Below are 14,782 nucleotides of genomic sequence, written 5' to 3' on the forward strand. Positions count from 1 at the left end.
TACTTAACTCTCCTCTTCTTCTTACCTTTATTCCTATTCAGGTCAACCCCAACCTCCTCATTCATTTCTGTTCTACCCTTTTACTAGCTTCTATCAGCTTATTCATGTTCTACTGTCAACAAACTACCCTATGTCTTTTGCCTTTCATATTAATATATACCTCCCCCACCTTATCTTTTTTTTCCCTTGCATATGAATGGCTAGGATTTTGCAAGTATAATTTATAAAGAATTTAAAAAACGGGTAAATGCAACAAATCTGTTTATCTCCATCCCCACACCATAAGTCAGATACTATCATCTCCTGCCTGGATTGTTGTGACTACCCCCCCTTCATGGTATCTCAAGCTTGGCTTTTCCTGGACAACCTATTTCTCTCATGACTTAGCTATCCATTCTCCTACTCCTTCAGCTTGCTAAAAGGACCAACTGCTTCTTGCTCCAAGGGCCACTCCTATTACTAAAAAATCTCTTTGCAGTCTACATTACTCACTAAACCATTCCATCTGCAACATCTACCAAGTTCCAGAATACCGCCCCCCTTCCTTCCCAAAGACTTCAATTCTACTTTGTACCACATTCAGCCATTATTCTCAGTAACTTCAACAAGGATGTTGAAGTACTTTCTACACCCTGACCTTTCTCAGCTCCTAAAACCTTCAGCTGCACTTCAGCCACCCACACATATATAATGAAAATAGGTCATCAATTAGAGTGCTGTACCACTAGGATTATAACTTCAGAGACCTCTTTTTTTTTTTTTTTTTTTAACAACTACTTTATAGTTCTACACCTGCTCTTTACCTCCTTTTGGCTTCCCTAGTTTCCCCATGCAATTTAAATCAGTCCATCAGCCATTTAATATTGCCCTCTCCAGAATATCATGACCTCCCATTATATTCACCATGCACCTCCCTAATGACAATCTTCACCATCTGTTTTCTTCACACCCACACACTGGGTGTTAAGTACCACCAGAAAGCTATGAAGTCTTCCACAACTGATTTATTCTAAATACAATTCTCTATCTCATTGACTAATCCAAGTCATTTTCAGATTTAAATCTTTAATCCCATCAAAACCTCAATCTCTTCCATAAAATTTCTTCAAATCACACCTTCTCCACCTGTAATCAAATCCTCTTTACAGCTTCTAAAAGGCTGTATCTTCATCCATCTGTTACTTCTTGCCTCCAGTTTTGGAAAAAGAGCTGTTCCTCCTTCTTAAAATAAACTTAATACAATTCCTACATTCAATGTTTCCATATTCTCCCAATCCACTCAGTCCTTTACCCCCATGCACTGTGGTCTCTGATCTGCTCTCCTGAAGACCAAAAAACAATTTTATGTACCAAATCATATGACCCACCACCTCAATCCTTATCCCCTCTTTGGTAATGACACCTGAACTACCTCTTTTGGTTTATGTCACTGTACCACAGGATTCTACTGTGGTCTCTCTAGTTGCTGCTTCTATCTCCAATAAGTACTGGTCCTCTTCCTAGCCCAAATAATGGGTATTTTCCCAATTTCTGTCTTTCTCTAATTCTCTCCCCTTTGGTATTTCATCCCTTAACATTGCTTCTACATTTTCATTCCTCATATGGATATCTACCCTCAGCTCCCAAAAATAATCTTTAAACCATCCCCCTCTGCTACAATCTAATTTATTCCTTAGGAACTAGAATCTATAATGATTTCTTTTTACCTATATCCTTCAATTATTGCTTCAATTAATACCTCAATTATCAGTCCAAATAATTTCATTGCCATTACCACCCTACCAAATCCAGAATTAGTAGCTTCAATTATCAACTCTAGGTACATATTCCCAAATCTCTATTAGACCTCCTTCCTCAGCTGAATCCAGTATTTCTAAATCTAGCTAAATAATTCCCCTTTGCCTACTTCCATTGGTGTCCCACACACTGGTCATGTGTCTTAAAACCAAAGTAATTATTCTTCCCCAGCAAAACAGTTCTGCTAACTGATCCAGTAATTTTTATTAATGGCACTACCATTCTCAAGTTACCCAAGAAAAGCCCCCAGAGTTTCCCTTTTCTTTTTCTCCAGTTTTCCAAAAGTCATTTGCCATCAAATCCCTCAATTCTTTCTTCTATGTATCTCATTTCTTTTATTCCCACTACCACCACTGCAACTTAGGCTCTCAATACTTCAAACTTTTGTCATAGCTTTCTTTCTTTCTTTTTTTTTTTTAAGACTTTATTTATTTATTTGACAGAGAGAGACACAGTGAGAGAGGAAACACAAGCAGGGGGAGTGGGAGAGGGAGAAGAAGGCTTCCCGCCGAGCAAGGAGCCTGATGTGGTGCTCGATCCCAACCCTGGGAACATGACCTGAGCTGAAGGCAGACGCTTAACGACTGAGCCACACAGGCGCCCCTTGTCATAGCTTTCTGACTTGTCTCCTAGTCCCTAGGTTCTCTTCATTGCAAAAACAACATAACAAAAACAGGCCACCACATATGTATTCTTAAATTATCTCATTTTCCCACTCAAAACTCATCAATGGTTCCTCACTGCATACTGAGTCAAGTCCTTAGACTTCCAAAAAATAGAAACTTGCCAACAGCCCAACAATCGTGAAATGAACAAATACACTGTGATATGTTCATAATGGAATCCCACAGAGAAATGAAAAAGAATGAACTACTGCTATACGCATCATGGACGAATCTCACAGACATGTGTTGAGCATAAGAAACCAGACACAGATGTATGATTCCACTAGTAAGAAACTCAAAACATAAAACCACCCTGTTGTGCTAGAGATCAGAATAGTACAGCTGACCCTTGAACAACGCAGAGGTTGCGGAGCCAACCTCTCCCCGCAGTGGTAGAAAATCCAGGTATAACTTTCGACTCCCAAAAACTTTACCAATAGCCTACTGTTGACCAGAAGCCTTACCGATAGCAAACTGTATACTAACACATATTTTGTACGTTTTATGTAATATATACTTCATTCTTACAATAAAGTAAGCTAGAGAAAAGAAAATGTTATGAAGAAAATCAGAAAGAAAACACAGTAATTATCAAAAAAATTCCACTTGTAAGTGGATCTGTGCGATTCACACCCATGTTGTTCAAGGGTCACGGTTAATTACTTTTTGTTGAATGGAACATCAACTTGAAAGTGACAAATGAGGGAGCCTTCTGGCATGTTAGAAATGTTGAACTGGATGGTGGTTACATAAATGTCTACCTACAAAAATTCACTGATCTATAACAAGTTTTGAGCACTTTATGTACATAAAGTCATATCTCAATAAATTTTTTAAAACCCATTTAGTCTAGATTTTTAGATGTTTCCTCTACAGCCTTATTTCCCTCCATTCATAATATGAACCCTAAATTCCAGCTAGTCTAGACCACCAACCCCTAAACACATCCGGAACTTCTCTGTCATTCATATCATACTCCCTCTTTTTGGAATACCAACCCTCACCATTTGCCTACTATAATCCTATTCATCCTTCAAGGCCTAAGCTACACACCAACTTCTCTACAAAGTCGAACCTGCCATAGTACTTCTGTCATAAACAGATGTGTACACATTTTTGTCCCTGGATAAACTCCTAAAAAAAATGAACTGTGTCATATATAAACATGTATCCTTCACACTGCCTACCATGGAACATTGTGCACAGTAAGTATACAAAAATATTCCCTGAAGAAATGCTTGCAGTCCCTCAAAAGCACCCTTCAATCTCACCCCTCCTTCTCAAACCTATCCCTTACTGTCTCCATTTGCAATTCTTCCTCAGTTTACGTATTTAATCATTCAAATAACTGAGGACCTACTATATGCAAGAAACTGCAACTACTGACCCTAATGTACCCCACTAAACTACCCCAACATGTATTCCAATTTCAGTTGCTGCCTTTTGAATCTTACCACAGCTCTAAATTTCCTTTCCTCCTTTCACCATCCAATCACAATCTACCCCCTCATTTCTAATCCTGCTATCAAAACAATCCAAGCCCTTCTTAAATTTCTCCAGTAGTCTCCTAACTGGGTTTGTCAGCACCCCCAATCTTACTCTACCACACACTGCCGCCAATCTACTTTGTACAGTACAGCTATCATCAGATTAAGGTATTCAATATACAGGCTTTTATTCCATTCTCTACTCAAAAAAGTTGAGTAGCTATACATTAATGATATGTGAACATACTTTCATCCTATGTTAACATACTTTAATCCTCAAATCCTAGCCTCAACCCTTGCCAAAAGGTATAATAATTACCAATTTCTTTTTTTTTTTAAGATTTTATTTATTTATTTGTCAGAGAGAGAGAGCACAAGCAGGGGGAGTGGCAGGCACAGGGAGAAGCAGGGTCCCTGGTGAACAGGGAGCCCGAAGCGGGACTCAATCCCCGGACCCCGGGATGATGACCTGAGCCAAAAGCAGATGCTTAACCAACTGAGCCACCCAGGAGTCCCAATAATTATCAATTTCTTGATGAGAAAATGGAATCTCAGAAAGGAAGTAATTCTCTCCATAATCATAGCACAGGTAAAATAGAAGGGCCAAAACTAAAACCCAGCTTCTGTTTGCTTACTAAGCACAACACTACATCATATCAAACACAAACTACTTAGCTTAGCTTTCAAGGCCACCCATTTTCTATCCAACCCCACTGACTCTTCCTACCTTTTATCATATTATGCCCTATTCATGAACTCTCTTTGTGTTCCAAACTACAAGTTGTGATCAATTATTTAGTTAGTCATGAAATCAGTTTGTGAGTGACAGCCATCTTTTTTTTTTTGCCAAACAGAACAGAATGGAAAACATATGAGTGCATCCAACATGGTAAGGGATATGGTTATTGGTGTATCTTGTTTTATACATATACACACACATTCAAATATGCATATATTAGCTGAAGATGTGACATGTATTTCTTACTGTGGATCACAGTAAAAAAAAATTAAACACTAACTCACTATTCCCCACATATCCTTGGCTTCTCACCTCCAAGTCTTTGCTTTTGCTAATCCCTCAACTTGGAACGCTCTCTTTCCAGTAATTTCTACCAGTCAGAATCCTATCCATCCCTTCAAAGACTAGCTCAAAAGCCACTTGCATGCCATTAAATGTAGTCCCAGGTTTCCCCCTACTCAAATGTTTTCTCCTACCTTTTAACTTCAGTAACATTCCGTTTTTCTTAAGATATGTTATCATAGTGTAGTTATTTGTGCACAAGTCCAGCTTCATACTAGAATATAAATCCCAAAGGATTGATTCCTAACTACATCTAACAATGCTTTTACATATAACAAATGTTCATCATCTGTTGACTAAAGAGAACTCACCCCATCATTCTCTGAAAACTGTTATAAATCCACATCATAAATAATTTCTGCTACATTCTAAACTTTGGTTTACTATTATCCTTCGAATTCTTACCATCTTCCTCCCCAAAATAACCATTTCAAATAATCCTCTACACTTTCAATCTTCTCTTGCTTTCCACTAAACATAACCTACCATATACCAATAATCTTTTTCTTCTTTCAGAATCATACTTTCTGTGGAATAACACCTTTCCTTCTCCATCTGGTTATCTTCCACTTTATTCCTAGTTCTCTAGCATTCATAATAATAGACCTTATATTCTTTAAACAGATTTTTCTTTCATTTTCTCTTCAACTAGACTTCATTTATTTCAATTCATATTATAGTATACATATTTCTGTCAGCCCCAATAAATCCTTTGCAGAAAAAAGGCAGGTTATGAATAAATAAATTGAAACAATCAGAAACATATAGATCATTTAGAGCTTGTAAATTATCTGATACTTTCTCATTCATTCATTTATTCAACAAGCATGTGTCTACTAGGCATATGCCCTCAATTCTCTGACTATTCTATTCTGTAATTCAGAAAGCAGCTTTGAGAAAAGCACGCAGGAAAATGCCAGGATAGCAGAGCCAAGTTGACTCATGCTCTTCACTCACAGAGACCAAGTAATTTGTGGGGTACAGGCTCATAAAAGGAAAAACTAAAAGTTACACTAGACATAGATGGAAACAGACCCCCCCCCCCCCCCGTTGTTCCAGGAGCTCAAAATCTACCCAGCAAAGGAGAATTTGAAGAGGAACAAACCAGTAGGAGTAGCTAAAATGAAATAGGCAGAAAGCATTCAGACAAAAATAGATCCAGACTCTAGGTTCATTCTAGGGCTGCAAGAGAAATTTGGAGCAATTTAGTTCCTCTCCTGAGATCCCTAAGGAATCCTTTCAAATATCTAGCTAAAGTATGGTACACTTAAATCCTTTCCCCAAACCTTAGCCAATATTCATTTCTCCATTCCCTGAACTCCTACAGCATTTACTGTCCATAAAACTCATTTGGGATCTTAATCATAAACCACCTTGTTCACAGTAATCAAAGTGTTTGTTAACAAATATACCCAGAATTTATTTACATATTAAAATCAGCGAGGTCCTAGGGGCGCCTGGGTGGTTCAGTTGGTTAAAATCAGTGAGGCCCTCTTTAAAATAGTTACCTTGGGAGGCTACCACTTATCCATTTATTCACTCCATCCACCCAACCATCTGATGCACTTAACCAACATTTATCTAGTGTTCGACTACCTACAAGTGAAGCTATCATCACTGTTCAACATATTTCCGACTTCATCACGGGGAGTGTTTTCCAAAATCAGTTAATAAGTCAACCAAGAAAACCATTCCTATTTCTGTGACTAGCTGAATTTAAACCAAAACTATTCTTTATTCACTCTTATTTGTTATTGACGGATCTTCAGCATTTCTAAAAATCAAATCTTTCAAACTAAAAAGATTTGTCACCAATGAGACTACTGAATAACATTATGCCTAATACTATTTGTAATTCTGCCATTCTGAAGGGATTATGAACACTGAAGATAGGGACCACGTTTAACCTACCTTTACAAGCCCAGTCCCCCAAAAGTACACAATAGGTACTTAATAAACAGATAAATTGTACAGAATGTGCTGGAGGCTCAGAAGGGAATTCAGAAAAAAGGTGATCCAAAAAAGTTCTGAATGCTACTACTGAAAATGACTACCAAAATACAAAAATTCTCATCTGGAGGTATACTTTTGATATTGGTTTTAAAAAATCAACTTTCTGAAATCTTAAACTGTTACTAAATTACTTCATAACTGTCTTTTTCCCCCTAAAAAAATATAAATACTATAAATTCCTTGAGGGAAGAAATTTCACCTAACGCTTTTTTACTATCATGCCAAAAATGAATTACATCAGACAGATTCCTAAAACAGCTAAAAATCTCTAAGCAGTCATTTAGGTAAGAAAATCCAAATTAAACCAGCCACCAACTCTAGATCCAGATTTAAAATTTACCCAGATTTAGGTGCCTGGGTGGCTCAGTCAGTTAAGTGTCCAACTCTTGATTTTGGCTCAGGTCATGATCTCAGGGTCATGAGATCGAGCCCCACATGAAGCCTCCTTAAGATTATCTCTCTCCCTCTCCCTCTGTCCCCCCTCCCCCCGGCACCCCCTAAAATAAATAATAAACTCTAAAATAATAATAATAATAATAATAACAATAATAATATACTCAGCTTAAACTAGCCTCAGATTAGAAGAGAACCTTTGGTCCCACCCCTTCAATATTTTGGCAAGATTGTTCCAGTCCCATTCTAATCCATTCTGTCTTCTTCCCTTAAATCCAAAGGCTTCACCAGATACCCCTTTTGTCCCTCACTCTCTCAAACACACACACACACACACACACACAATTTTTGTCTACAGTACTTCCACAGTACTCAGCAATTTGACACAGTCCCACTATTATCACTGACAGTGAACACTACTTTCTATCAGTCATTCAACAGGTATTTATTAAGCACTTAAAAATCAAACTGTTTTGAATTTCCCCAGAGATTAAAGAAACTCTTGGCTCCAGAGTAGGTTACAGTCTAGCCACCCTTTGCAAAACAAAGAATAATTCCCAAAAGCAAATACAAGATTTAGCAGTATATAATCTGCATGTGAACGCTGTTCTTATTCAAAGTAAAGATTCTCAAGAGGTGAGGTTACTTAAACAAGACTTCCGAAAAAGGGAGCAAGTTCTTTCTATTCTCCCCATCTGTCTACTGGCTCAGTGATGTTAAACCTCATACACAAATTTCAAAAATCAGTATTTTTCGAATCAATCCTAATATATGAGCACCCTACTTTTTTCCACACATTCCCACCATATTAGTGACTTAAATACACAAATTTCCTTGTAACTGCCACAAATCTCAGTCTCACCACTGTAAATTTAAATCTCCTTCACATCAACTATATCCAAATGTCCTCAGAATTCTTTACCCTTTCTTCAGCCTCCTACAAATCTATCACCACCTCCATCATACCCTGACCTTCATCCTCTTCCCCCTTTTATCACATTTCCCCATCCCTCCTTCCCTCCACAAAAAAAGAAACACATTATCCACAACAATTCATTCCTTCCTAAAAACTCTTATAAGAATTGCCACAGAAGCCTGGTATGAACAGTCAAGGGTCCTTTTAATCCATTCCCAGATTCCCCACTCTAAAACTCTCCAGAAGACTGTCAAAGAACACTGCACAACTGACCTGGTAACTACTTCCAAGATGAACAACTATCATTGCCAAGCAACTCCTCCTCTCTCTAACCAGCAACCCTTATGCTGCAAAGATGTTGTTTCCCACAACCTAGTGTTTCTTACAGGTCCATCCATTAAACTTCCGTTTACCTTCTCACCCAGTTTATTTCCAGTCTAATTTTAAATGCTTTCTCTTTAAGCATATTATTTAAAGATATAAAGACAACTAATAAAAAAGCTAAAATAATAACTATCAAAGGTTTGAAAGGAGGAGAATGGGGATAATGCCAATGACACAAACCCTTTCCATTCATAGAAGTCTTCTGACTCCTTCATAATGTCATTTTAATCAATCAAGAAATAACAGTACATGTATATTACCTGCAGACCTGAAGAAAAGCAAGAACTACAAAAATTAATGCTTACAAGTAGTAGCCTCTGGAAAGTGGGACTGCAATGGACAGGTGAGACAGAGGGGCTACTGCTTTTCGTTATAAGCTCCCTCAGGACAATTTTATTTTTTAATTATGTACATGTGTTATTTCATACAATTTCAAAGGGAAGAAAAATAATGACATACTATATTTAAGTCCATTAAACCTACAAAAATTAAGTGACAATACATAGTGCAGGTGAGCGGAAAGAAAAGACTCTCTCATTCTGTGATAATAAAAATGCGTACATCCTACTATGAAATATACTGAAGCCCTTGAAAAGAAAGAGTAAATCTAAGTGTACTGACATAAAAAGTTTTCCAAATTAAGAAAAAAAAAATCCTGGATTATTTCCACTAAAAATTTTTTAATAAAAGCCCCTCTCATTTCTAATGCTAAATTCTCATCCTCCTTTAGATATATTTGCTAAACAAATGAATGAGTTTTTCCATCCCTCTCCCAAATTTCTTTCCATCTTCCCCATTAATCCCTCCACCTTCTACTTCCATAAAAAGATTTTTTTATACTACCCTCTCTTCAGTTGAATTAATATTACAATGTGTACATTGTAATATTCTTTCTTAATAACAAAAAGTGAATAATTTTCAGGTAAATCTTAAGAGTATGGTTCTAGCCTACATTTCCCTCCTGAAAATCTGGTCTGGTGGGAGCTCAGCAAATCCAACAGGCCTTGGTTCATTTCCTGATATGGAAATGCTAATATTCCCTCTAACCTGGCTCTAGAATCATCCAGTCTCTTCAGGTTCCCCTAGACCTCAAGACAACCAGTCCTGACCTCCTTGCAACCTAAGACCAAAACAGATATTCTAGATCCTCCATTCTGCAGGCCCACATTTTGCAGGCTGATGCATTTTCTTCAATACCACAATGCCTCAGTGAGAGTATACATTCAGGAACCCTGAATAGCAAAAGATCTCCCACCAGCCCCAGAGTTACGGAACCAATCCCGTCTGACTAATTTGAGCTCCAAATGGAGCCTCCAAAGAAAGGCCACCGTGCATGGACTCCCCCCACCATTAATTATAACCCTGTGTACTGCAACCCAGGGTGAATAATATGGCATCAGTTCTCCTGGACCAGATAAGCTGGGTAGTGAAGAAAACCGCCAAGCCAAGTAATTTCCATTCCAGCATTAGTGTTCACCCGGCCTCTAATAAATGACAATACTTCAAATTTGCTAAAATCTAAACTCATGGCTTAGGGGATCCCTGCAGGCCAGGCATTTTCTTACCGTCTGTTTCAGAAATTCTCATATTCGCTGGTGCAGGTCTAAGACGTCTCAGACCAAAACTACAGACTAAGGTCTAATTCTCAGTGACCCCAACCACTACAGGACCGCACTTACCAGATGTCATCTACAGAAGAGCCCAAACAGGTTCAGAACTAGGCCATCCTGGCCCATCTGGAATAACTCTTTAGTCCTTGGGCCAACATTTATTAATTCTACTACATCTGTCTATTCTATCATGCATTCTCTTCATAGTCTCTAGTATTCAGCACTTCCTCTGGCTTCAAACGCGGTCCTTTCTATTCGCGGAAACTCCTTGTATCCCTTCTTTCCTTTCCTTAGAAACGCTTCAGTTCCTTCCATAACGAAATCCCCAATGTATCTGCACAATGAACACCCCCCGGACTCCTCAAGACTCCTCCACAGCCACCCTCTGCATTCCTCCACCTACCCGGCATCTTTCCCTCCGGCCTCCCGCTCCCTGCACACACTCCCACTACGTTTCCCGCAAGGATTCCCTTTTCTCCAACCCCTGCCCTTCCCTTCTCCCAAAGAACACACTCTGGCAGCAACAGTGACTGAGGCCTGCGGTGCATAAAGCACTGCACCAGGCACGACGGACAGAGAACTGGTGTCTCCCTAGCCTTTTCACACCCACACCCAGCACCCTCCGGCCTCCCCCTGCAAACCTCCCACCTCCTTCCCTACCTCTGACACCCGCCTCAGGCCTCGGAGGCCGCCTTCTCGCCTCCGCCACCCCCGTCATTATCCTTTCTCAACCCCCCAACCCACCATCCGCGCCCTGCTTCCTCCCGTTCCCCAGCCAGCTCCTGCGCTTCCCTCGGCCTCGGCCGCTCCCCTGGCCACCCCCAGCCTCGCCACGGCTCGCTCCCCCCGGGGTCAGGCCGTTACCGCCGCGCGCTCCCCCCGCGCGCCGCCCCCTCCCCCTCCCCCGCCCTCCCCCGGGCCCGGGCCTGCCAGGCCCAGCGCTTTACCGCGGGCGGGCGCCGAGTCGCGCGGTCACCGACTGCAAGCGGCGGCAGCTCCAACCTTTCTAGGGGCCTTGAGAGGAGGGGAAGGGGGGAGGGGAGAGAACTTTTGCTGTGGCAGCTTCGGCAACAGCTCCCACCCCTGCGCCTTTCTCCTCTTCCTCCCCCTCCTCCTCCTCCTCTTCCTCCTTCTCTTCCTCCTCCCAGAGCAGTCGAGACGCAGACATGCCGCGGCTAGAGCGCCGCCGCGGTCGCCGCCACAGCCGGCGCGGTGCATTGTGGGAAGCCTCGCACACGGGAAACGCTCCGCGGCGCCGGCCCTCCCTGGCCCGGGGACCAGGCTGGGAAGACCCAGCGTGGCTTCGATTCCGGCGCCTGCGTGTCACTGGCGCAGCGTGGCCGGGGAAGCTGGCCCCGAGCCGCTGATCCCCCGGGCCGGGCCTGGGGGAAAGCAATATGAGAAATATCGGCCCTGAGGAAAGCTCTTTGACAGGGGGTCAAGCCTTCAGTGCCTAGCGCCCTGAGAAGTGGAGGACTCGGGGGTCGGGTGCGTTTCAGGCCCGGGGACAAGGAAGGGGCGGGGACCTAGGTGAAGGACCTATCTACCAGGATCTCCTGGCTTTTTCGTTTCTTCTCTCTTACCCTCCTTCTCCCCCGCCACCTCCAGTCGTTGACCTCTATCACCCCAAGTGCCATCTTTTCCGGAAACGGCCCTCCTGGGCCCTTGAAAGCAGCAAACCCTGTTAGTGTCTGCAAACTGAGAAGCAGGATGTGAGTCTAAAGAAAGACTCTTCTGGACCCTGTTGCGCAAGGTCTTACAGGTTTCTCCCTCTCGCTTCACCTGGGGCCCAAACCTAGCTCTTTATGGTAGAGACTTGGGAATGATCTATACCGACCTAGAATTGCACGGTTGTCTCATCCCTTGGAGGCCCTTTAAGTGACCTTAGCCAAATTGTGACCTCTTTTTAAGGGTGCCTTCATTCAACTGACATTTATTAGATGCCTTGAGGTGCCCATGCGGTGATGGTTTACAGTTACTCATCTTTGTGTCCCCACCCTAGCACAAGGTCAGTCATGTAACGTAAAAGATGCTCAGTGAATGTTGAGTGATTATGAGCATCAGAAACTTAGCCTGGGATGAAACACAATCACGATTTCTTCATAATAGTCTGAAGATTTATTTAGCATCTCTCTGCATACTTAAACATAACCTCGAGGGGAGAGGGAAAGGAAAGACGTTACAGTGTCTATATAACCATTTCTGGAGTTCTCCTTCCCTTGTCCACGCCCACCTTCCCACCCCTTGCCAACTGAATGTTCATTTGAATAGTGCTTTTTGGCGATACTCCAAACTCCCGCATTATGCACTTGTGATGGCACTGAATTAGATTAGTGTCTGCAAGGTTAATGTTCCCCCAGGCACTAACCTTAGTAAATCGTGATGCCTGTTTAGAAATAGCTAAGGCCCATAGGTTCAGCTTAATTTAGACACAGGTAACTAAGAAGAGCATGGATAAGCCACAGTTCCACAACCAACTCTCCATGTGCTTTCTCCATTAAAAAATACACATTTTAATAAGATGACAGTGCATAATCTGAATGCTAATTGCAACAAAACAGTGATACAAGGTAGAGCAAGAGACTGTTATCTGGAGGACAGCCTTCTGGCAACTTCTAGCATCTGCAATGGCATCGAATTCAGATGTTAAAATATAAAACACCTCTGGCAGCCAAGAAAGAGTCTCTGAATGTTAGGTAATAGGAAAACTAATAACTGAAAAGGATTGAAGACCTGGTGATTCCACTCAGTGGGTTAAAATTGATTGGTTTGCCTAGGAATAGTTCTAGTTCTCTGCTCAGCACCTTAACAGAAACAGTAGAGAAACAACTGCCTAACACGGGCCGAATAATAAGCACCATAGAGGTAATGACGTCAGGAGTGATAATGGGGACCAAGTTTAAGGCTTCTGTAGGTTAAACTTCTGGAAATATTTTTCAGCCCCAGGTTGCTTCTCGACGCTCCTCTTGCTCACCTCCCCAAATGCCAGCCCTAGGCATTCAGCATACATTCCTTTTTTTAAAAAATTTTGTTTTGAAATAATTATAGACTCACAAGAAGTTACAAAAATAGTAGAGTCACATTTACCCTTCACCCAGCCTCCCCTAATAGTGACATCTTAAAAAGTTCTAGTAAGATGTCAAAACCAGGAAATTGACAATGGTATATTACCTTTAACTAGACTACAGAACTTACTTAGTTTTTACCATTTTCTTTAAGCCTGCATTTCTGTGTGTGTATGCTGTCTTATTCCATGTATAGATTGGTGTAACCACCACTACAACCAAGATCTAGAATTGTTCCATCATCACAAAAGAACTCCCTCATGCTATCTCTATCTTCCTGTATTCACAAATCCATCTCCCCTCCCAACCCCACTATCCCATCCCTGTCCCCTAGTAACCACTAATCTGTTTTTCATCTCTATAGTTTTGTCATTTCAAGGATGTTATATAAATGGAATCATACAGCATATAACCTTTGAGAATGATGTTTTTTACCTAAACATAATACCCTTGAGGACCAGCCAGATTGTTGCAGGTATCAAACATTCATTCCTTTCTATGGCTGTCTAGTACTCTATTGTATGTACCAGGGTTTGTTCATTCATTCCCTGGGTGAGGTACAGTTGGGTTGTTTCCAACTTTTTTGCCATTACAAATAAAACTGGTATGAACGTTTGTGTACAGGTTTTTGTGTGAACTTAAGTTTTCATTTTCCCGGGATAAATGCCTTGAGAATATGATTGTTGGGTTGTGTGGTAAGTGTGTATTTAATTTTTTAAGAAACTGCCAAACTATTTCCCAGAGGAGCTATATCATTTTACATTCCCACTAACAGTGTATGAGAGATCCAGTTTCTCCCCATCCTCACCAGGGCTTTGTATTATCACTCTTTTTCGTTTTAACTATTTTATTTTTTTAAGGTTTTATTTATTTATTTGACAGAGAGATAGTGAGCACAAGTAGGCAGAGCAGCAGGCAGAAGGAGAGGGAGAAGTAGGCTCCTCACTGAGCAGGGAGCCTGATGTGGGGCTCAATCCCAGGACCCTGGGAATATGACCTGAGCCGAAGGCAGATGCTCAATGACTGAACCACCCAGGCGCCCCATGTTTTAACTATTTTAATAGGTATGTAGTTCTCTCTCCCCAAAACTGGCTCCTGAATAAGGCATCTCTGTAACTCCTACTTTCCTTGGTAGTCTTTTAAACAAGCTCACAGGCCCCTTTTGTTGAAGGATTTCATCACATATCGCTGTAGAGAAACACAACTCTCATGAGTAAATTATAAAGTTTCTTGAAATATTAAGCTTATATAGTGTATGTCTCTTTTTGACACCCTTTTTGAGATAGCTCCAGGAAACATCTGTTAGGTGGGCCTAGGAATTTCTTTTGGGAGATGATCTACATTAGACTAAGCTGCTCAGATACAGTCCAC

General features: G+C 41.1%; 1 protein-coding gene across 3 annotated transcripts in view; it reads right to left on the minus strand.

Moving 5' to 3' along the window:
- Positions 1 to 11,502, minus strand: part of ZNF148 (zinc finger protein 148) — a 120,237-nt gene extending 108,735 nt beyond the window's left edge. For 2 of the 3 annotated variants that reach the window (XM_045903025.3, XM_054504237.2), the window contains exon 1: positions 11,294 to 11,502. The gene's annotated coding sequence lies outside the window, so the exon portion shown is untranslated. Of the gene's footprint in view, positions 1 to 10,415; positions 10,739 to 11,293 lie in introns of those variants that run through there. The other variant, XM_054504238.2, reaches the window with a different exon arrangement.
- Positions 11,503 to 14,782: the final 3,280 nt, after the last annotated feature.

Source organism: Mirounga angustirostris, unplaced genomic scaffold (assembly GCF_029215605.1).
Source record: "Mirounga angustirostris isolate CCGP_5_RB_7025 unplaced genomic scaffold, mMirAng1.0.hap1 SCAF_1, whole genome shotgun sequence".
Classification (NCBI taxonomy): domain Eukaryota; kingdom Metazoa; phylum Chordata; class Mammalia; order Carnivora; family Phocidae; genus Mirounga; species Mirounga angustirostris.